The 25450-nt window shown below is 34.0% G+C and overlaps 1 protein-coding gene across 5 annotated transcripts in view; it reads left to right on the forward strand.

The window, feature by feature from the left end:
- The window catches only part of LOC128674064 (connectin-like), a 235357-nt gene that overhangs the window by 159246 nt on the left and 50661 nt on the right, over positions 1-25450 (forward strand). For 4 of the 5 annotated variants that reach the window (XM_053752352.1, XM_053752353.1, XM_064436282.1 and 1 more), the window contains one exon: positions 13640-13686. The gene's annotated coding sequence lies outside the window, so the exon portion shown is untranslated. Of the gene's footprint in view, positions 1-7236; positions 7261-13639; positions 13687-25450 lie in introns of those variants that run through there. The other variant, XM_053752355.1, reaches the window with a different exon arrangement.

The raw sequence follows: 25450 nt of genomic DNA on the forward strand, positions 1-25450 counted from the left end.
TACGCCTTTATTTACCTTACTGTGACATCTAACCGTTCATCACATCTTTTTATTTTCATTTACGAAATTATTATTTATCTTCTTCTTGGCATATTGTTAAATTCGAAATAGATCATATGGGATCATTGTGATGATTTAAATCTAAACTAAAACATGTTGGTTGAAACCTATCTTCGAACTACAATCTTACAAAATAATATTTTTAAAAAATCTCATATTTTTTTACCCATTATAAATAACTTTGTTTTATCCAAACATTTTTTATGTTTTTTGTGATATATATTTTCGCATCAAATTTCCGGCGGTATGACCTTTACTCCGCAGTTTATTTATCTGAGTTGGGTCGTCATTCAACTCCTATTGACCCTCAGACATGAAGATGTGGGTCATGTGTAAAATAACAGTTTCTCGACAATACATAGATATATTTATTTAGTTTCATAGATTCCGATATTTATAACTTAGTTAAAATTAAAAGAAAAAAACATGCACAAGCTGGCACGTATTTTACACTAAAAACTAAATCGCGTTTTTAAAAAACTTTATTCTATAAAAAGTGTCCCATCTTTTTTTATGAACACGATAGACTCGAAATCTATCATACGATTTTTTGTACTGTTTTCGCCAATTGATAGTTCGATTCCTGAGGAAGGTTTAAGTGTACACCATATAATACAATTTATTATAATTGTATCCGAATAAAGCCTGGACGGGGTTGATGGCAAAAATATTGTTACAACACGAACAGAAAATAGTAAAAACAAATGCGAAGGCGAAAAGAAACCAATACATTTACAGCGGACCCTCTAATATTGTCCTTTCATAACACGTGGTAGTACATAATTGAATAGCAGTAAATACGGCCTGAAATAGGCTTTATTACAGACGTAGACATAAAACAACGGCCTATTAAGAGACGCGTGTCAACAACAAAGTTGGCCCGTAAAAGATATTTACAAGTCACAAGATGGCAGCGATATTTTTCTTAGCTCTTTTACAGCTAAGAAAAATATTGCTGGCATCTTTTGTGACATCTTGTACTGGGATGCCACGAAGCCGCTTAAAAATTGACCATAAAATTTTGATGATTTGGCTATGATTTTAGAACCTGGCTGACGTCAACCCTCTTTGGGAATGCTACGGTTGCCTATCAGCTGTTAAGGCTGAGTATTCTTTAGTCGCCTCCTATGACATCTACAGGAGAGTTTGAAGTGGTTCTATTCTATGGCAGGATATACGTCATAACACTAAAAAAATATTTAATTAATTCAATATTTTACGCACATTACAAGAAATTTAAAGTCATTTCAACTTATTCTCAATATACACCCTCGTTAGGACCTGTGACTTTAATTTCTCAGTGAACAATATAAGTATTACATAATTACTAATTGTAGTGACAATTTATCATATAAATGGCTTGGTGCATCGAAAGTTGCCTACAGCGATATGCCAACATATCTATGATATGTGACATCGATAATACCCCATATCAAAGATACGAGGTAGCTACATCTACAGTTTACCATATCGAATCATCGGTATCAGAAGTGGTTTATTTATAGGTTTAGTAATGATCCATTTTCTTATGACTTAAGCCACGATAGTGTTCGGTACGATAGATTTACGGCAGCCATTACGATTACGTCACCGTAGGCGGTGTCTGAACAAACGTCGGTTGCCAACTGCAGTTTTTATCTTAGAGCATAGAATTAGAAATTACTTCAGTACATATAACCCGTACTGCGGGATGTAAAGCCTTAACAGCTTAGAGGCAACAATAGCATTCTCAAAGAGGATTAATGTCAGGCATATAGCCGGTCATAAAAACAGTCGTATTCTTAAATGTTAATTTATAATTTTCAAGAGGAGACGATACAATCGCGATTGTAACCGATCTGACGAGAGATAAAATATGTGGACATATATATGGCTCGTGCAGACCTAATGCGTATGCAGCACGAATGCGTAAGTATTGTAATATATACGTGCAAGTGTACTCAACGCAGCATGTCACTTTACAATACAATATCCGCGCATGCAATGGCCTGTATGATAAATTGCTTATCATTGGGTCCAGCCAAGGGCACAAGTGAAGAACAACTATTTGTCCAGCCAAGTCCTACCAGGTACCAAGTCTACCTGTCAACTTACACAAGTAAAGAATCACTTGTATAAGTTTTTGTATGAAAAGGATAACTTCAATATAACAGAAGTAAAACTTGGTAGACAAATCTTTTTGCATGAGTAGCCTTGTCTAACACTCATCTTTTTTAGCTGCCATACGGAGTTTGCATTGTTGGGTGTCTGTTTGAAGAGTGAGAGAGACAGGCAATAGTATACTGTAGCAAAAGACCCTAGGTCAGGTACAGGCACTTGCAGGCTTCTGTGACATTATTTTTAAAGCTATTGAGCAGAAAAGAAAATTCAAAAACGAAGATTTCACTATATGCTCGAGAACTTAAAATTTTAGGCGGTTTCCATCCAATGTCATACTATGCGAGCATGAAAAGGAAAAAAAACTTATTAAACTGCTAACCACTTTCCATCAGGTTTGCCGCGTGTCTGTTTGCCAGCTAGAATAAACATCAGTTTTGAATGTTATTAAATTCCATGGATATCCATAAAAACCTATACATTTCGTCTCATTAAAGCCAGAGCGGTGAACAATAAAGATTTGACTTCGAAATGGCTTTGTCACACACTGTTGGCAGGTTTAGATGGACGGTTTTTGCCACAAAACTCTCCACATGTTCACTAGAACAACGTAATTGTATTACTTGACAGCGCATCGGGGATCAGCTTTCGTTAAAATTTCATTATAATCCTATAAACCGTGGCTCGCAGATTCCATCTGGTTTTTTATATATTTTTTTAAATTACAAACACAAAAAATCGCATTACGGAATTCTTGTTTTTCTATGAAAAGATTTCATTATTATATACTTTTATTTAAACTGTTCCTGATTATATTGTACCCTCACACCTCAGCCATGTGGACACGATTGTGATGATGAATTAATTTTCTTTAAAATCTTTTTAATTTTATAAATGCGTAAGTTTGTGAGAACGTCCTCGTATTTCGCGCAAAATACTAATACGCTACTGGATCGATTGTTCGGAATTTTTGTACACCATTAAAATATAACCTGGATTAACATATAGGGTACTTTTTATCCCGAAATCCCCACAGAAGCGAAGCCCCAAGCGCAGTTTATAATCCTGTACTATTGTGGACTTGAACTTGACAGAGCGATCAGTGTAACCACCTACTATTTCAACACCATCTGAATAGCCATTGCGACTGGACAAGAAGAAGACTTTATAATAGTGAACAAACCAAGCAATGGATATCAATACTTCATGTCTACATATTTATTAGTCATTAGCTAGTTTAATAAACTCACAGACATTCATTACACTAAATTTCCATTAATTATGTCATAACAATAAGTTGCAACACTATCTAACTTTAAAATAAAATGTCCACTGAACTAGTCCACACCTCTCGGGACCCACTTAAAAACTTTCGTAAAAAAATAACATTTTTCAACCTAAAAATTTCAGCGGCAGTTTCATTAAAAAGTCGTCACTTGTAAACAATATAACAGGGTTGGAAAATAAACAAAAAAAATGTTGAAAAGCACTGAAGAGAAAGCTGCATTCAAGAAATCCTTTTAAGGCGTTTCAAATTGCTTTAATTCAGGAGTTGGGAGTTGAACAGGAAAGAGCTTGAAAGTAGAATAATATGAGTGTCTAATTCTAGAGGTGGATTACTATGTGTTCTCATTAATTCATTGTCACGAAGTGAAATAATAAATACTGACATATTTAACTCATATTTCCGTGTTGAAGTAAGAAAACTAAATTTTCTTAAATAAATTTTGCATTTTACTTAGACAAAACTTAATATTAAGTAAGATTTAACTCGCTAGTGATGCGAGCGAGCGCTCTTTAAAGAATTAAAACTTTGAATTTTGAAAATTTGGCTGTGATTTTTGATCGTCTTCATCTAATTCATCTTTGTAATAGTTTTCTATCACCTCATAATGATTCTTTTATCTATGGTTCTCTCGCACTACATCTATTTTGGGTCGGAACCATAACTCTATATGCTCGTTTACTTACCATACCATAAAAATAGGTGTATGATCCCGTCTTAAAAAAACCACCACAATATTGTGGTATACTCCCGTGAATTTCGTGCGACTAGTCTTGGCAACAATAACATTCCTAAAAAGTGATGGAGCTAAACGAACGCGGCGAGGCACGAAATGACAAACCACAATCGAATCTTTAAAATTCTAAGTTTATTTCTATCTAATGCGCTTCGCGGTCTAACAGCTCTGAATGAATCAAGAAAAGACGCATATGATAACACAGATCACTCATGTATGATTATCGACGATAAATACGACTATAGTTTCAGTCTTACAGCAGACATTTTTACGAAAACTGCATCTCGGCCCGTCAGCAATTTATTATTACCTATTCGAGTTCCCATAGTAGCGTCCTGCGGAAACACCAAAAGTCCCGAGCGGAAGCGTCACGTACGTCGCGACATTCAGAATCAACACTTTGAGTGCAAGTTTCAGTACTTGTTCATGAATAAATTTTCAGGTTGTTTGTGGAACTGTGCTAGTTTATATTTCATACACGGGGGAGTACGGTGATTATTGTCTATGATTTACATAGTCTTTGGCGTGAATTGTTCCGTTAAATTCGACTCAAAGGCAAGGTTGTCTATGACTTTCTCTAGTAATTGAGTATGACTGCATATAGTTTAAATTACCGGAAAAAATTACTTCAGATTAATAAAATTATTGGAGTCGTGCGAGATTTTTGTTCTAAAAAATTACACTAACATTTCTTCGCCATTCAATAAATTAAGGTGAATTGCACCGTCAAATTTGACGTTGATTTTAGCCGGCGAGCAGGTGACATTTATACAAAAGTCGACGTCATAGTTGACGGTGCAACTCACCCTTAAAATAGTTAAATAATATTTGAAATGGTAAATTATCATATTATCATACCTCCTTACATAATACAATGTAATGTGGATAACATGTTACATGTAGTGAAAAATGATATTATTTATCTTGTCATTTGTATTGACGTTCACGTATTTCTCATTCTCAGTCCAAAGGTCGTTTTAGGAGAACCTGGCTAATGCCAGGTAAGGTACTAAGTAGCTAAGTAAGGTACCCGCAGAAAACCAGCGTCATGGCTCAGCCACGACACATGCTGAGTGGGGGCCATTTTGGTGCATGTATTGTCAACTTAGTTTTTATTGTCATTATGTTTATTTATTTTATTTATTTATTTATTCAGTACGTACACTAGCATTACAGATGACTCCAATACAATGGCGTACTTAATTAATTTAATCTATGACCTTAACTAATTTAATTATAACATAAAACATATAAAGTTACCCTTGTGAATTCAGCCAATGAGCAACTGAACAAATCCAACCGGTTAGCAACCACGTTTAAAGTGTTCAATGTCAAATAAAGTATTTTTCTTTCTTTCTACAGAACGATAATCTATAGTTAATAGTTTAGATTATCGTTCTGTAGCTTTCGAAAACGAATGGCTATAAATTTCGCCCGTCACAAGAGTGGACTGGCAATATTTATGTTGTTTAAAAACTATTGCGTTTTAAAATAAAAATGTATCATTTTTATTTTAAAATAACATGTTTCGAATGTTTCCCATTGGGCTTGGTTAATAAATCATTTATACATTTATTAAAACTGTAAGTAAGCTATGTTTTTCCATAAAAGATATTAAATAAAAACAATTATGGGACTAATATAATCCAAAACAATTTATTTTAGAAATTTTTGCCTGTCTATCTATGTATGCTTGTTCGCGTATCACGCTTAAACTACTGGATGTAAATCGGTATTATGTACGAATTTTTTTTGTTTAAGAAATGTTGTATTAATTACAGTTACCTACATAGAATTAATTTTATATAGGTTAATAAAAAATCGCGATCGTATTAGCTGTCAATTGGAAAAAAAAATTTAACTGAAAAAATATTTGTTCAGGTTACTTTGTATATAAAAATACAAAAAAAAATCCAATCAATTTTATTATTGCTGTATTTTTTTCTATAAATTATACTAACATTATCACTAACATGATAAACATACAATAAACATATTGTATGTTAAAATTTTCACAGTACATGTTAGTGAAAATGTTAGTATAATTTATAGAAATAGTTTGAAAAATATAAACTATTCTCAGTGGTTTTGAAGTAATTGAACGTAAAATTTAAATAAAAAACATCTGCATTCGAAATTTCGTCAAAATACAGTGGGAATTGGAACAAAACGCAATTTTTTACCAATAAGTTTTAGTTTTATTTTAACTTTCTGTACGATTAACTGTAAACCAAAGTGACAGATTTAGTACAACAATTCAGTTATGGAAATCCCAACTAATATTATAAATGCGAAAGTAAGTTTGTTTGGTTTTTGTTACCTTTTTGCTCATTATCTATTGGACCGATTGTTATTAAATTTGGTAGAAAATAACCTGGAATAACACATAGGGTTCTTTTTATCCCGAAATTCCCACGGGAGCGAAGCCCTGTCGTGCAGCTAGTATTATATATTTTGTTCCCAAATATGATATCTATTATATATATATAATAATAATAATTTATTTAGGTTCAATTTTAAATTCAAGAAGTAAATTATCGATATTTTTTAACGTAACTAAAACTAAAATAAAATCCTCGTTTCATGTCGTTTCTCGTTGGTAAAAAAGCGATTTTTTAGTTTGTAATTTTTTCACACTATGTATAGTTTGAAAGGGGAGGCTGTGCCCAACAGTGGTACACATAATACAAAACTATAAAAAAAAATATCATGCATACTTTAAGGCTCTCATTTTTCAAGCTACAAACTACTAGCACGCGTTTAATTTGAAACAACAGTTTTATAAAACGCCACACCGTGAACTCTGCTACAAATCCTCAGAACTCAACTGAATGTAAATATACCCTAGTTCCGATAGACCAGTTCTTACATTTATCTTATCCACGTTCCCTTTTAGTATTAAACGATCCGTTTTATATGTTTCATAATTGTTTGCGTGTAAAGTATATGTTTAGTCTCGAATACAAAAACTAAATTAAACATTTAAGAAACTTCCCTACAAATTTGCTGGCATCATCTCATCTGTTAAAAGAGGGCTAATTGTTGCAGACGTCCATAGGCTGCGGTGACCACTTCACATCAGGTGAGTATATTTGCTAAAAAAAAAGATCTACCTATCTTTGCCGCCGTAATAATGACCATAATTTTTTTTACACTGAATATCTATTTTGAAGTTTTTTTGTTCAACGAAATAATTAAATTTCAAATTTAAAACGGATATATTTATCTTTTTATTTTATGACAACTCAACAGTCAACGTCACGAAGACAAAAAAAAATATCACCGACGGTCAAATTGTTTTGTTGAAATATTTTTTCACGTGTGTGAATTTTCACGGTGTGTGAACCGGGAAATTGTAAAGGGTGTCCACGAACTGTCACAATCATAGCTGTATGTGGTATTTTTTTTTAAACAACTGATCGTTTATTTCATATTTCGGGTTTATCTGAGAGTTTTTGACCGTCTATATGTAATCTAAAGATTGTATTATGGGATTATCTATACTATTATTATAAAGAGGTAAGCGTTTATGAGTTTGTATGTTTGAGGCGGGTAATCTCCGGAACTACTGAACCGATTTCAAAAATTTTTTCACTATCAGCAAGGTACATTATCCATGATTGTTGTAGACTACATTTTATCTCAAAATTTCCACGGCAGCGAAGCCCCGGGCAACATCTAGTCTATACTATTATTATAAAGAGGTAAGCGTTTGTGAGTAACGTTTTAGGCAGGTAATCTCCGAAACTACTGAACCGATTTCAAATATTTTTTCACCATTACAAAGGTACATTATCCAACATTGCTATAGGCTAAATTTTATCTCAAAATTCCCACTGGAGCGAAGCCCCTGGCAACATCTAGTGTTTGAATAAAGAAATTATCTCTCCCATCTGGCTGTTCCCGATTTCTTCCTTAGACGTTGAACATCGGAGTCCAGGGGCTCTTTGTGACTTCTACCTTTTCGTCTCCAGTCGGTTGTCGGCATCCCCAGTTGTCGGATAATTGGCACACATAAGTAACTACACGACACAGTGTAACATTGAAACACAACTAACTATATACCAACACAACCAAAAACAAAAACGAGTCAAGAAAGAGTTGAACTCGAGCAACGGTGTTCCCGATTAAAAAAAAAAAAAGTTTTTTTTTTCCGTTAATGCAAGGTTGACCGCTGGGCCATTGAATTTGAATTGGATTGCCTGCATGTGGCGACCTGAATACATTGTCATTGTTATTATGAAATATGAATAAACAATATGGGTACAAGTAAAGACGCTAACTCAAATTATTTTGAAGGCGAAGTAAATTTTATTCATTCATAACGAAGTTCAAAGTTTTATTGTTTGCTACATAATTTTCTTTATGCCTCAGTACAAAGTTGGCTGTCAACTTCAATTACCCTAGAGAAAGGAGTTCGCAAATAATTTCCATATAAATGAATAATTAACATAAGTTTTAATCCTTTTTCTTTGTGCCCGATTTAAGGAGAGTTTCATTTTGTTTGTGAGATTTATTTCTCGTGTAATATTATAATTTCAGGTTCACATAAAATTATGAAATCAATTATGAAACGCTAATGTGACTGACAGACAACACACAACCTAAGAAAGATACGTTCTACATAATTTTCGATGTTTTTATTCAAATAACTAATCTCAGCGTGTTCCCGTTCAGATTCGGAGCTGTAACGACACGAAGCCCAGGTTTCGGCATATAAAAATCAATTGAATTTTAAAGAATTGTCTATGATTTTACAACCGACTTATATAGACTGGCTGGCGACACCTTTGGAAGTCTTCTTTTTGCCTATTAGCTGTTAAGGTGATACATAACTGCACACTAGCGATACCATCACATTATTACCAACTTCTTTTGTTTTTAGGTGACTGTTTATACATTGGCAATATTTTGTCTACATTTGTTTATTAGTGAAAAGTAAAAAAATCCTTATTCCAAATTATTTTACACTAGACAAAGGAATTTAATGCAAGGTATTTATATATATTTAGTTTTCCATTATATATGAGAGAGTATAGAGAAGATATTAGTGTCTTATTTTAGGATGGCACTACACGACATAATTAAATATCTAAAATTAGTTATTTTAAGTGAGTGAAATCGCTGTTCATACGACTTTTTTTTTTATAAAAGCGTCAATATAATTAATTATACTGAAAACAAATTGTGAATAGATAATTACGAAACTTAATCGGTATCCAAATATGTCAAAATGTGACAAAAAACTTGATTTCCAATACAAAATTTTCGTTCTACTTTCAGTATTAATTTCCATTGCAATTTGTTTATATTTCACGTACTGAAAATATGTGTGATTTGTGAATAGAAAGGTTGTTGTGTTGTTCGTTCAGTTATTACACTTCGTAATTCTTTAGATCACGCGCATGCTCATCGACATGTGTATATTGCCCGTCCTATGGTGGCCAAACGTGCTCATTGTCTGAAGCTCTTAAATCCAAACTCAAGGTTTGCCAGAGAGCAGTTATGAGTTTCTTTCGTCATTTCTTCTCAGTAGTGGTCGTTCCGAAATACCAGTAGTTTGTAGCTTGTGAGAAATAAATATAAATATAAAAATTGACGAGAAAAAGTGCCTGTGAAGGTCTATTTTCTGAATAAATAAGGCGTAAAAATAATAGATCGCATGCGAAACACAACTGCACTTCGCTCCAAAACCGGAATCGCTACCGTGGGACGCAAAGCTGCCAAGCTCAAATGGGACTGGGCGGGTCATGTCTGCCGAATGCACCACAACCGCTGGGCCTTTGTAGCTACCAAATGGCATCCACACTATGGCTGCAGAAACAGTGGAAGACCACGTACAAGACGGAGCGACGATCTGAGGGCATTCATAAAGAACTGATCGGAGCTTGCGCAAGATAGAGAGAAATGGAAGGGGATGGGGGAGTTGTTGTCCCACTGCTAGGCAAAGGAGCAGTGGAACAACAAGGGTTAGAAACAAATCTTTGGATCACTAAATATATAAACAAACACGGGCGGGCATGTATCAAACTGTGTCAATATGTCAATAAGTGCAGCCAATATACTAAATCGATAGTACTCGAAAAGTGCTCGATCATAAAACGGGGACGGTGTAAAACAAAGGAAGGGGAACTGCACAGAAATGGGGGAATTCTTTGTTATTGACCTGAATGTATGTAACATATGGTCACCTACTTACTTGGAAGGTACTTTGGAGACTTTATGTTTTAAAAAAGTATTACCTATGAAGTTACCCTATATATATATATATATACCTAGTTAGTAGTAGTAGTTACCCTATATATATATATATATATATAACCATGGGAATTTCGGGATGAAAAGAACCCTATGGTTTATTCCAGGTTATATCCTACCCGTGTACCAAATTTCATAACAATCCATCTAGTGGATTTTTGTGAAAGACTAAGAAACATACATAAACACATACATCCTCACAGACTTTTGCATTTATAATATTAGTTACGTTTACTTTATAGTTGTATTCCTCAGTAGTAGTTTGTAGCTTGTGAGAAATAACTATAAATATAAAAATTGTCGAGAAAAAGTACCTGTGAAGGTCTAATTTCTGAATAAATGATTTGAATTTTGAATTTGTCTGAGGGTCGTGGTCATTACGTGTTATGAAACACACACAACAACTTTCTTGGCATTATTAATGGAGTGCTTTGCCATTTCCTTCTCCATTTCACACACAAGTTCATAAGAATCAACCAGTGTGCAGGTTTCCTCACGATGTTTTCCTTCACCGGAAGCAAGTGGTGGTCGATAAAAACTACTATACATGAGTCCGATTGGTATACAAACTCATGTGGATTTGAACCTGGAACCTTTCGATCCACAGGCGGGCGTCTTAACCATTACACAACCACCGCTTCATAAATTACTTACATAAATGTATCTATTATAGACTTCCAACAGTTATATTGTTGTGGCGTTGACGTTGTTGTTGTGGTTCCGCCCTGCAACAGGACCATTCTATTTTATACCCTCCCGGTTGTCGTAATTCTAGTCATAATGTAAGAGACACAGATTTAGCAGCCGATAGCCAACTATATTATTCCTATGGATGGTTCATGTCAAAATTTCATCTAAATCTTCAAAAATGTAAGGTTCATCGCTGACACGAAAGCAAAAAACAGAAGCATTCTGGGCATCTTAAAACACGAGAAGATGAGAGAAATAAATTCAGTATGAATCATAAGATTTTATGTTGGCGACCGACAAAGCCGTCACAAAACTTGTCTGGAAACGTTGTTATTAAAATCATTGGAGAGCTCAGTTACGCAAAGAAGAAAAAGAATTAACAGGTTTCAACACAACTTGAGCTGGCCCAAAGTAAGTTCGAGACTTGTGTGATACTATTATGGGATACTAACTCAACGATATTATATTTTATAATAAATACATATATAGATAAACATCCAAGACCAAAGACCATTTTCCATCATGACCCGACCGGGGATCGAACCCGGGACCTCTCGGTTCAGAGGTAGGCAGTTTACCACTGCGCCACCGAGGTCGTTAAAAGACATTCCAGACCGTTTTTCTCCTAATAGGATCACGTGATGCCTGTGTCTACACACAAGAAACTATTTTTCACTTTGCGCTATTCCGGTTCTGAATTTTCATCATTCATTTCGTCCTTTAAAAAAATAGCAGTAGTAACTGCAGAAACTAAGCCTTTCTGTCATAAATGCGACGCAAACAAGACAATGGCTAGAATTGGGCGCTTCCATCAAAAACAGACGATGAAAACAAAGCCATATGAGAGTGCGGTGATTTTGTGATATTGGACTTTCAAAAGACTTTTTTTTTCTGAATGAAACCGTTTTCTGATTGATAGTTTTTATAAAGTTGCCAGTTTTAAATGTTGTAATCTCGTATTCTTTATTCAAATTTGTTCCAAACTTAGATTACATGACTCCATTTTCATTTCATTTTATTTATTCCATTTTAACAATGTTACATTGTGTCGGGATTAACATTAGCACATATTTAAGTCAAATATAAAATAAATATAATAATTAAATAATATCCTATCCATACAATAAATTACAATTTAAGATTTAGTGATACAATATTCACATAACACAATTAAATTTTAAATTTGTCATTTATTTATAAGTTTTATTTAACATTTAAATCTAAGTAGGTATGTATGAAATTTGTGTCATCAAGCTAATTCATCTACCCCGTAAAAGCACTTGTCCAATAAATCAGTAGTATTACTACCTGTATTGATGAATAATCGTGACACGTTGGTGGTCAAATTTTGACAGTTGATGGGGTCTCTTTTGTCGGGCGCCTGACCTAATTGATGTAGTAATGTAAACTAAATAAAAAATGGTATTTTTTTAAGTTTAACGGTTTTATTGCAAACAGACACGGTAATAAATAAATAAATAAATAATAAATAAATAAAAATATTAGGACAAATCACACAAATTGAGCTAGCCCCAAAGTAAGTTCGAGACTTGTGTTATGGGATACTAACTCATCGATACTATATTTTATAATAAATACATAATAGATAAACATCCAAGACCCGGGCCAATCAGAAAAAGATCATTTTCCATCATGACCCGACCGGGGATCGAACCCGGGATCTCTCGGTTCAGTGGCAAGAATCTTACCACTGCGCCACGGCGTCAAAATAAGAGGTCGTCATAATGTTGCAGATAAATGGACTAAAAGCTAAAAAAATATCAAATAGATACAGTCATGGGTTTCAATATGTATACATTGTTACTTTTCAAAATAAAGTAACTCATAACCTACTCACTTTGTAGAAATATCTATGTTCACATAAATTTCTAAACATACAGTGTATTATAAGATTATAAGAAAATATGTCAAAAGAAAATACTCTTAATTTTGTATATAAGAAGGTAAAATATTAATAACATATTTTAGAACATGTTTGTATTTTCATTTTGTTAACTTTGTTTTCGTGTACCTAAAATTTTCTTCCATGTAGCAAACATTATGGATGTTTAAATTTCTGGAAAATGAAAATTTTCTTAGAATCTGGGTTGTAGTGTGGTCAAATTCAAATTCAAATCATTTATTCAGAAATTAGACCTTCACAGGCACTTTTTCCTCGTAAATTTTTATATTTATAGTTATTTCTCACAAGCTACAAACTACTGGTCATTAAATTACAACATAAGTTAAAAACACTTTGTCAACGATTTATTCTTCAACTTGATTTTGTAAAAAAAATGAATTATTATAACATTCTATTGAATATGATTATTAATTTAAGCGCGTAAATCGAGCTTGTGACATCGCTAATACATCAATGGTTTGTGGAATTGGTCAAAATAAGTGATCACACTTCCCATACAATTTAGACCTTACTGTATTTCTACTCAATGTAGGGATTAATTTTGCGATTTCGATTGTACCGAATTAAATTATTTGTTTTTTTTTTTCAGATACCGAATTGGTCGCCGCTCATACTGAACTGCATTGGAGAGAATCGGTGAGCAAAAATTCAATTTTCAATTTGTATACATATGTACATTTTTATTTCATTCACGTAGAGTAGACGTATATCAGGAATAGGAGAAGGCCCACCAGATGGCAAGTGGTCACCACAGCCTATCAACGCCTGCAACATCATGTGTGTCACGAGCGTTCTGATTACTTTGTGTCCGAGGATCTTTTGCCACAGTACCCTGTAATTACAACACTACAGTCATGTGGGGTCGGCACAGTATGTTCCTTCCATTTCGTTCAGTCATTTGCCATATCCATTGATACTCCTTTCCTGTTCATACTATCCTTGACACACTCCATCCATTTCTTCTTAGGTCTTCCTCTATTCTTGGAACCCTTTACTTCCATCTTTAATGCCCTTTGAGTGATGTGATTTTCAAATCTTCTTAAGATATGCCCGTACCAGCCTAACCTGTAACTATGTAATAAGCTTATTTTATTATGGTTTTACCCGAGGAAATGTAGCTACAATAGCATTGCAATAGAATTGAGAACCTCCTTTTATTGATGTCGTTTAAAAATACAGGCCACATATTGTCCGCTCGCTCCGTTTGCTAGTAAGCGACGAACTAGATGTAAGAGCTATTTCTACAATTTCCAATCAGAAAATGGAAGCCGATTGGATTATATTTCACCATACAGTGCATCCGAATGGAACAACAGTTTCTTAATATTATTTGATAAATATAAAGTTTCGTTCCGGATTGCTTATATGAAGTTGAGTGAGTGGAAATAATTAAATAATATGTCTTATCCGTACAATAAATTACAGTTTAAAATGTAATACAATGTTCACATTAACTTAAACAATTAAATTTTAAATTTGTCATTTGTAAGTTATATTTGACATTTAAATCTAAGCAGATGTCGATGAAATTTGTGTCATCAAGTTAATCTAATCTAATTACCTAATCTAATCTAATCTCACCTCATCTCATCTAATCACAATACATTTTAGCGTAAAAATTCATCATTAGACTTACAAACTAGCCGCTAAGCAGGTTCACGATATTTTCCTCAAGTAGAAGCAAATGATGGTCTATTAATACTAGGTACTTACACATGAGTCAGATTGATAATATCACACACATATCATGACGCACGATTGTATAAACCTGATAAAAACTCTGAATAAAGCTATATATATTAAAAGGAGCCCACGATCAAAAATTATAAAGTAAAAACAAGGAGATAAAATACAATTACTATAAAATGAGAACCATATAATTACGAGCCTATTTGTTAGACAAAAATTAAAAAAAAAACGACTATTCACTACGCTACAACTTTTGAACGGGTATACCGATTATGATCAAACATATTCCAAGAATCACCGCATAAAAATTAGCTATCAAATCAAAAACAACGGGATCCAAATTGGTTCACACGTTGATGAGCTACGGTGCCACGTACATAGACAGACACACACACTTAACGGTCAACTTGTAACACCCCTCTTTTTGGGGGTTAAACAGAAGTAGATGATGAAGTTTATGAAGAAAAACATTTTTATTACACAACTCATATTTCATTGATATTCTAAATAGTAAAATATCTATACCATAATCAAGAAAAATCACTATAAAAAGGGTTCATCACGTGCACATCAGAAAGCATCAAAACAAAAAAGATCTCGAAATAAACAATCCCAGTGCAGTGCGACCCGAATTGCTTCAAAACTCATCGCCCTAACAAATGAGGCCTTTAGAAGCCATGAGCCATGTTCGCTCTGTAGATGAGACTTCTTTTATACGTTGCCAGCTGAAAGGCTTATTTACTTAACGTGCGTTTGTGCAGTGACGGATTTAGGGGACCGCAGGCGTGGCTTCTGCCTTGAGGTTGGGGACACAGATATCTCTTTTAATACCTTAAATATTGATAGACAAGTACAAAAACTTAAGAGATACACATACTTACACAGACACACATACTTTTTCTATTTAAATTGAATCAATTCAAGAGGCTACTTCTGCTTTGTGTATCGACGCTCGATATCAGAATTAGATTTTTCCTGACAAATGTTGACACAGCCTCTTCTTTATCGGTGCCTAACATTAAATCATTACGAGTACAGGAGTTAATATATCGAGTTTATTAAAATAATGCAACTGTCACTATTTTAGGATCTCTAGCAGTGGGCTTTGTAAGAATAATAAGCCCTTCTGGCATGATAGGGACCAACACTGTTTAAATGACTTTCTTTCGGCATTTCTTCTCGGCAGTGATCGATCCGAAATGCTAGTAGTTTGTAGCTACAAACTTGTGAGAATGTGAGAAATAATTATTTATTATAAAAATTGATGCGAAAAAGTGCCTGTGAAGGTCTAATGTTTGAATGAATGATTTAAATTTTAATTTTTGAATTTTGATTCAGTTTGTTCGTTTCCTTAGGGCCCCAAGACTTCTGAATGCGGCTCTGTATTTTGGTCATTCCGTGTTTATGTCCGTATGCGCTTTGGATTCTGCTTTTCGGTTGTTTTTACGGTTCTTTTGCAGCTGTGTTTTTGCTAATATAACGAGGAATTGAACTGTGGTTCCATAGGTATGAGCGATTTAGTATGTTGTTTCATCCATGTACGAATTTTTTAAGGTCAATTGACGAGCGTCGAGGGAAGCGTTTTGACCATAAATAAATATTAAATATAATGTGTTTATTTCAGGCAAATTCGTCCATATATTTCCGAAAACGTGTGAAAAACGTATTGTACTCAGAAATTAAGGAGAAAGAAGTGGAAAACTGAGTAGAGCTAAGTGAGATACGACGTCAGCTTTGCAATTCAGTAAAACTCGAAAGTCACATCACATCACATAAATCATACTTGTCAAATAATTTTCACTTCTCCTGACTTTGATGTGTGTTTTTTGACGTCTCTTACAGAATCGAAACACAGATCAAACACTAGACTTTAAAAAATCTACTTTGTCAGTCCAAATGGCAGTTTAATTAAATAAGTAAAGTACTAGGACTATGTCATTAAAACACAATAAATACGCATGCCGGTACAATTCACACTCCTCATTCATCTCTTTTGAATACGGGACTGAATTTGCGTCCGCATTATCAGTTGAATAACGTGAAATTAAAACGCACCGTGAATGCGCCAGATTTAATTATCCGAAGGACAATTGTTCCGATCGAGTCGCCAGAATAATTCATCGCAATCAGATTCAGTAATTACAGGGATTTTAATACAAAGTTTAGGTACAGTAGTCGCCGGACCATGTGTGGGGTTGTTTCCATTAAATTTTCAAACGCCGACAGGTAAAAATTTAAAATTATGTTCATTGGAATGTGAACTTTACGGCGCTTATTCTAAACATAATTTGCATCGGAAATAAAATAGAAGACAGGGGTGCAGTGTCAGCGGAATATAAACGGTCATACCACGCGATAAGATTTCTTTTCTTGTACAATTAAGCATAAGGCTCAAATCAATTTAAGTTATTGTTACACTAATTATCTCGTTTAACGTGCCCTACCACTAGCTCATTGGAAGATTATATGACGCCGCAGATAATGCTGTATAATGCGGTATTGTAATGGTTGCTGTACTGAGAAGAAGTTAAAGTCAATAGCTGTGAAGAGCGAATGAAATATGAACGCTCATACTTGGCAATAAGGTTTGATTTCGTATGACATTTGTTTTGATAATGAACCTTCTGTAAAGCAGTACTTTTTCTATGGCAATTACAGCAGTTGAAAGACAAAAATACGTAGAGCATTCACATTATTTATGATAAGTCGCGGCTTACTGGGAGATTAAGCGTGTCCGTTAAGACAGTAAATTTTCAGCAAAAAGCTGTCAAGCACGAGTCGCATTTCTACAGTTTTAGTGATAATTACGTCTCAAAATCTCGATATTAATTAATTTAATAGTTAGCCTTTAAAAGTCGTGGTTATTGTTGTATTTGCAGTTCCCGCGACTTCGTCAGCGTAGAATACTTACTTCTGACAGCATAATTACGTGTGTGATTTGTAATGATTGTATGCTGATTATTATAATGTTTATAGTGTTTGAATTATGACAACAACACAAAATGGTTACACGAAGTTGAAATAAACCAATTTTCAAAAAAAAAAAAAAACACAACTAGTTTTATTTAAAGGATTTTCATGCTTCAACTATGGTACATAATCTCGAATAGCACAGTGAGAGTGAGAATAATATTTTAAAAATTCCTACGGGAGTGAAAACACGACGTTGTTAATAGTACTCGTAACCGAAGCACGACACCATATTAAAACCACAAATCAATCTGTAACAATGACAAACAAACATAATGAAACATGTATACTTAAATAGGCATCAGACACCAGCATTAAGGTTTAACCAATACCACAGATTTGTAATAATAAAGCGATCAGAAGGGTCGTCTGATGAAAATAACTGTATGATGCTATGGTTGACTTTTCATGTTTATAATAATATGACGACCTCGGTGGCGCAGTGGTAAAGCGCTTGCCTCTGAACCGAGAGGTCCCGGGTTCGATCCCCGGTCGGGTCATGATGGAAAATGATCTTTAATTCTTTAGATCGATCGAGGTGTATTTAATTTCAATTGATTTTTCGTTTTCAATTTAAAATTAAAAATGAAACAAGATGGCGCGTCGTGTAACGGCTAAACCGACCTTGTTTGTGCACTTCTATAGTTTTAATATTTTCAATTTCTCTGTTCATAACCGAACACGATTTCGGGAATACATTTATAATGTAATGCGCGTACAGTTTCAATTATAACAGAATAGCTGAGACAGATTGAATTAGAAACATGAACTGAACTGAATTCGTGGTCTATGTTTTAGTTCGAATTGAATCATAGATATACAATGTCTTAAACAGATACAGCATCCCGTCGTCATCCCTGACTGCCTCATGTCTTGCGCGATGAAGGACCTAAATGAGGCCAGGGATATGGTCGAAAATTACATAATAGCCATACCGACTCGACAAGAAAACAGGGTTAACAAAATATAAAATAATTATTTGCAAAACTCGTGTAAATTGATACATCGATTCCGACTTAAAAAGAAGTTACACGTGTTTTGAAATTAATTATTTTATACCGAAGCATATTGTTATTTTGTACCGAATACATAAAAGATTTTTAAACTATGGAATGAATATAATTAGAATCACTGTGTGACACATACCCTAGTGAAAAGAACAGAAGAAAAAAACATGTATAAAGTGAGCAGTTAAATGGCAATTTAAATGGCCATAATATTAAATTTTATCGGTCATAAAATCATTGAATTATACAATAACGTTTGCCAATTGTCATTATACTGATAACGTTGATAATTTATGTATGTAGGTAGGATACATACATAAATTATAAACTTTCAAATTAATAATCCAATTTTAACTCTCCTATTATTGTTTTTACCAGTGTAATTATATATACTGTCTATTTTTTTAACCCATTTTATTTCTTAAATAACGTCCTAAATTGTGACATTGTAAACTCCAGTGGTAAGATATAGCAGACTTCATTATCACCTACTAATACCATCTAATGTGCCTGTTTCACAATTAATAAATTAGTCGTTCGTCACGAACTTAGAGCTCGCGAATACAAAATCAAAATCAAATCATTTATTCAGAAATTAGGCCTTCACAGGCACTTTTTCACGTCATACTCTAAATTAAATGATGATTACCAAAGCTACAAACTACTAGCATTTCGGAACGACCACTGCTGAGAAGAAATGCCGAAAGAAACTCATTCAAACAGTGTTGGTCCCTATTATGCCAGAAGGGCTTACCATTTTTTAAATATACATTTTGATGAGTTTTATTTCAAAAACGACATAACCGATATTGATGCCCCATGAACTTAAAATATCTATTGACAAATCCTACATACCTTTTAAATTTCATCAAAATCAGACCAACGGTTCGAAAGTTATCGCGTTACAAACAAAAAATATTTTTGCCCCAAGTATGTCCCTAAGTTTGCCCCAAGTAAGAATCTGAGACCTCGCTCGCTTTGCTCGCTCAGTCAATGAATTATGAATTTTATGAATGAAAAGACGAGAGCAAGGAATTCTCAAATTCAAGCGTATTACAAGCAAATAGGCACATACAACGTACCTCAGTTTACATCCATCATTCTAGTTCGGAAATTGCAAACGAATAAATTTGTATACAGCCAGGAACAACGTCGTACGTACTTTATGATCGTTAGTTTCTGAACGTGTCACAGTGGTATTTTAATCTTTAGTCTGATACGCTTTGCGGTGCATCTGCAAGATTTATTGTTATTATTTATATATTGCAGTTTCAATTTTCTGATGAAGTATATGTATAATTGACGAGGTCTACAAATCAACTTGGGGCAAAAAAAAATGTATGTATTTTGTTTGTTTGCTTGTAACGCGATAACTTTCGAACCATTGGTCTGATTTCGATGAAATTTAAAAGATATGTAGAATCTGTCAATAGAATTTAAAATTCGTAGGACATAAAAATCGGTTCAGTCATTTTTTAAATTCAGGTATTCACAATTTTGGTTAATATTTATTGTGTTCCCGAGGTCTAAGTTCGCGGCGAACTAGTAGTATATAAATAGTCTTCATTTTTTGCAGTCGGTTAAAAAGCAGTATTCTGTGTTTGGCGGTGTGATTAAAAATGAATCCTTAAATTGTTAGCGAGACTTCATATTACTCGCAATAATTTCTTCCGTCCCTTTTTTTAGTTTGCTTTGTACTAGCTTTTGTGGAAAATTTCCCTCCAGTGATTTTTTTCTGTTTCGCAAATTGACATCAGGTCAGGGATTGGTGTAAAAATCACGTAGTCCATTCCTCTTGTTTATGATCCAGTGAAATTAATGGCCGACCTATATAGTGGAACGTGACACATTTGTTGTTTGGAGACTTTGACGTCTGATCCAAAAAACCTGTTAACTTTTAATCTACTCTCCTCCGATTTTGGAGTCTTCCGCAACGTATATTTGTTAAGGAAACTTATTTATAGCGAGTATCACGATACTAAAAATATAGTAACAGATAAAACAATAATGGACTTGGTGAAGTCTATCGATGGTTGCTTAGGTAATTTAGGTATCGTGAATAGAAAACCTTTGGCTCTCCCTAATGTATATTTATGAACAATTCATAAATAACACAATTCTAAAATTATACTTATACTTCATAGTTGTATTCCTCATGGCTGAGGGTCGTGGTTATTGCGTGTATTGAAACACACACACAATAACTTTCTTGGCATTATTAATGGAGTGGTTTGCCATTGCCTTCTCCATTTCACACACAAGTTAATAAGAATCAACCAGTGTGCAGGTTTCCTCACGATGTTTTCCTTCACCGGAAGCGAGTGGTGGTCGATGAAAACTGCTATACATGAGTCAGATTGGTATACAAACTCATGTGGCACGAGTGGGATTCGAACCTGGGACCTTTCGATCCACAGGCGGGCGTCTTAACCATTACACCACCACCGCTTCTTACCTTCTCACCACATACTTGTACAGTCATTAGAAAAAGAAACTATTCAGTATCATTTAAATTTTCTATCAATATTGACGCTGTATAAACTTTTATGCGACGTGCGGTTGACTGTAATGTACGCGAAAAAAGAAACTATTGTAATATTGTCTGATTTTTTTAATAGCCTGTGTGTGTTACGTGCCCCACTATTGGGTAAAGGTAAAGTAAAGGTTTCCCCTTTTGTTTTCCAAAGACCTCTATCCTAAGCCATTAACCACGCCGAAACCGGTCTGAACCATCCCGCCATCCACATCCACATGCGCCCTTCAGGAACGTAATGTTGTTGTGATCTGTGGCCATTTCTCTGGCGCCGTTCGATATATATATATATATATATATATATATATATAATCATCGTTCATCATCTCCTCACCGAAAATCAACTCAAATCAATTCTTCGTTAAAATGAAACACAGACTAAAACAAAGACACTTTCACGTTTTGATATTACAATAAAAGTTTTGATATTATGTCACAGATTTATATATATTATACTTAGACGTACGCTTTTCCACGCAAATTGCTTTTTCTTGTGTATGTAATAAAACTCTGCTGATCTTACAAGCTAAGCTTAGATGCTTAGCCGCTTAGCTTAAGTAACACTGAAATAATATAGTTACCCCAGTCTACTTTGAAGTGTTAATGGGTGCATGAGAGCATGTGAGTTTATATTATGGAAGTAATGTACTTAAAGTGTGGCGGTAGTAATCATTTCTTGAGAATTGTTCAACTAAGAAAACAGTAAAATAGGTTAAAGTTTGCAATAATAAATAGGAAAAGAAAATAAATAAATATATTAGGACAAAATCACACAGATTGAGCCAGCCCCAAAGTAAGTTCGATACTTGTGTTATGGGATACTAACTCGACGATACTATATTTTATAACAAATACATATTTAGGATAAACATCCAAGACCCGGGCCAATCCGAAAAAGATCATTTTCCATCATGACCCGACCGGGGATCGAACCCGGGACCTCTCGGTTCAGGGGCAAGCACTTTACCACTGCGCCACCGAGCTCGTCAAAATAAATAATTGACGGGTGGAACCCACTCTTTAATGGTATTCATATGTATATATATATAATGTAAAATTTCAAGTTTTTACTTTTGTCTATATCTATTATCTACTTAAGTCAATGTGTAAATTCATATTTGTCCATCTATATATTTATTGCACTGCAATACAATATATAAAAGTAGTATATAAAATTAATGCTAAAAGCATTATCTAACAGTCAACCTTAGGGTCAAACCGATAATGCTATGTGTGTGCAAAATATGTTACATAAATATTTAAATATTAATAATACAGTGCCTACGACTATACTATACAATATGGTTCAGTTGATAATAGTATTCTTCGGCGTTCGTTAATCCGTAGAACACAGTGCTGAAATATTTAAAATAAAAAAACTGCAGTCTTTTCAGCCAAGAATGTCTTTGAGAGTTTGTGCTGAGAATTTAATCGTACTTACAATTTTATCCTTCGACATCGATTTATTGAAATGTTTGAATATTAAAATGGTTGACTTTTACTATTGAAACACTGATTTCAAATTCTATGTAAAACACAGCAATACCGTAATTAATTCTTGTAAATATATTGTTGTAGTGTTTTGAGCGAAGTTAATATTTTTATGTTTTTGAATTCGATTTTCGATGTTTCAATAAACATTTCTTTTTATTTAGTTATTATTTAACAACGCTACGTTTAGTTTTCACGAGTTAAATTTTACTTTATTATTGATTTATTATATTAGTGATACGTGTTAGGCTAAAACTAACAGTAATATACGTCAAAAACTCATGAGTGCCAAACATCTGGTAACGGAATCACATCAACAAAGGCGTGTAGGGTCGTGGTCATTACGTGGAATGTAACATACACAAGAACTTTCTTGGCACTATTAATGTAGTTTGCCTTCTCCATTTCACACACAAGATAATAATCAACCAGTGTGTAGGTTTCCTAACGATGTTTTCCTTAAACAGAAGCGAATGGTGGTCGATGAAAACTATTAAATATGGGTCGCAGATTGGTTTGAAAACTCATGTGGTAAGTAGGATTCGAACCTCGGACCTAATTACACCACCACCGCTACCCTTTCGTGTAAAAAATATCGCAAAGTAATCGGTTGTTCAATAGAAATTTATCACAATCATTACAACCGTGCAAACATTACATAACGCGAACTAGATACGTTTTCATTTAAACGTCTATCCTCACCGCAAACCGTCAAATACAGTCTTGCCCTGACTCAATAGTTGATGTCGCCATACAAATAGTAGTCCAGGAACCTATGGCTGTCACACTCTGACTGAATAAATAGTGAAAGAGAGAGCAATAACGTTTTATATTCCAAGGATTAGCCGGTAGCGGCAGAGTTGTGTGGAACTGACGGCACGGAAATTACTGCTTCGTGAATTATCACTGCCAGCTATATTCATTCCGTTTAGACGGCACGATTTCTTCTTTTTTTTTGTTGTTGTGAAACGTCGTGTCGGTTTGTGTGAAATGACACGGAGTTTGATGATCAATGTTTGCACTCCGACTAACTAAATAGACCATGGTTGTTCCGAATGGATCTCGATAAGGGAGTTTGCTCCAATTATACAAACTGATTGTTTGGCTGTAATAATATGGAAAATGTTTTGTAAATCGTACAGGTTTTTTTTCGACATCCTCCATGACGTAATGGGCACCACGCGCGTCTCTATCTATATTGAGTTCGAATTCCAGCGCGAGCGCATATTTGTACCTGTGATCAAAGATTTTTGTCTGCTGCATTTGCTTTGCTTTTGTTACACGTCCTTCAAGTTTCACAACTCTAGGCTCTGTCTACCCCGTAAGGAATAAAGGAGCCACCAAAACTATGAAATCCTGTTACTGGTACCTTCTTACAAAAAAATATATAAATTATATATTGTGATAACATTTATTTTAATTTTTAATAATGATGATTAATTTTAACTATATTCCTATATCTCACAAATAGACGGATACACGTGTATTCGCAGATGTATATTCTTAACATCCAGTTTTCTCACGGAACCCTCAAAGTCTGTATCCTCTCAAACAAGGATAGAACACGGCAAACAGGTGTAGCTTCCGACAATTGATTGCTAATAGAATTGAAAACTCGAGTTTTCTAAGTCAGAAGTTGAAACACAAGTACTTCCTTAATGAAAATCCCTAGTTAATTGAGAACTTGTTCCTTTGGCTCAATGATATTATAGGTATTTATTTTTCTTCAAATTCAATTTTATATATATTTGTATAGCTTCCTTTATTTCTACATTCTTTCAAGGCTAAACCGCTGGACCGATTTTGATAATTTTGTGTGTATATAGTTAAAAACCCCGATAAAATATAGGCTACTTTTTTTTTTAAATCAACCTTTAAAGGAATAAAATGGGGGGTGAAACTTTGTATGAAAATCATGTTGAAAAGACGACCAAAGAAGCATTAATTGGCTATCACAAAAAAAATGATCTTAGAAATTAATAATCTCGCATTGGTATATACACTAATCACGAAAAATATATTCAGGCTATCAGAAGTAACTATTCCTTGCTGACGAAGTCACGGGTAAACAGCTAGCTATATATATATATAAGAAGAAAACCGTTTGAGATTCGCAGTTGACGGCACCTATCGCATTAGACCTCAATATGGCTAACCTTACCTTTGCCAGAATTTATGTTACCTCAAAGGTCACAACCTTTTCCTATGCTGCTTGCGAATTGGTATGAATTCAGACTATTTTTGATATATATTTATTTCTATATTAGCATGTATATGCTATTATATATCTATTTTATGGTAATTAAACTATTATTAATATTAATCTTTTACTTGTGAGGCTATTGTTGTTAAATTGTTTTTATTATCTCCAGGCACGAAGGGTTTTAAATTATATCGGTTTATTTATTACTAACTTATACCTGCGGCTTTGCCCGCTTCAATTTCCCACGGGGGCTGTATTTTTCTTGCAATATTTGCGATTGAATAGAAGCTTGAAGAGGAACATACAAACTTCCTTTTTAACACTTATCGTTTTATCGTCAATAATAAATGAGATCAAGAAAGTATTGAAGAAATCTGAAATTATTAAAGAACACTGTTTGTATATAAGGTTTATTTATTATTATTACGACAAGTTAAATGTCCCACTGTTGGGCAAATACATCCTCACATTCTTTTCATTTTCTTTAAGTTACTATATCAATCATCC

The sequence above is a fragment of the Plodia interpunctella genome, chromosome 12 (genome assembly GCF_027563975.2).
Source record: "Plodia interpunctella isolate USDA-ARS_2022_Savannah chromosome 12, ilPloInte3.2, whole genome shotgun sequence".
NCBI classification, from domain to species: Eukaryota; Metazoa; Arthropoda; class Insecta; order Lepidoptera; family Pyralidae; genus Plodia; species Plodia interpunctella.